A 346-nucleotide genomic window follows, 5' to 3' on the forward strand; every position below is an offset into this window, starting at 1 on the left:
AAAACCATCTAAATCCAGACATGAAATAGAAATAATGTTTCTGCTAATCGTAGGAACATAGTAACAATTACTAAGCTCTAAAACAAGTCCAGAAGGAAGTTGTTTTTCGTAAACGCCAACACACAATGCAGCAACTCTTGCTCCATTTCCGATGCGTAGATCCGCTTCTCCCTTAGCTAGCATCCTACTTCTTCTTAGTCCCTGCACATTTCCACAAATGTGTGAGGCACTTCCGGTATCTAATACCCATGAAGATATAGTACAGATGTTAGCCTCTATAACGTGGATACCTGAGGCAGGAGTTTCACCAAGCTTCTTGTCCTTCAGATCCTCCAAGTAAAGGTGA

Source organism: Tarenaya hassleriana, unplaced genomic scaffold (assembly GCF_000463585.1).
Source record: "Tarenaya hassleriana unplaced genomic scaffold, ASM46358v1 Cleome8, whole genome shotgun sequence".
In the NCBI taxonomy this organism is placed as follows: domain Eukaryota; kingdom Viridiplantae; phylum Streptophyta; class Magnoliopsida; order Brassicales; family Cleomaceae; genus Tarenaya; species Tarenaya hassleriana.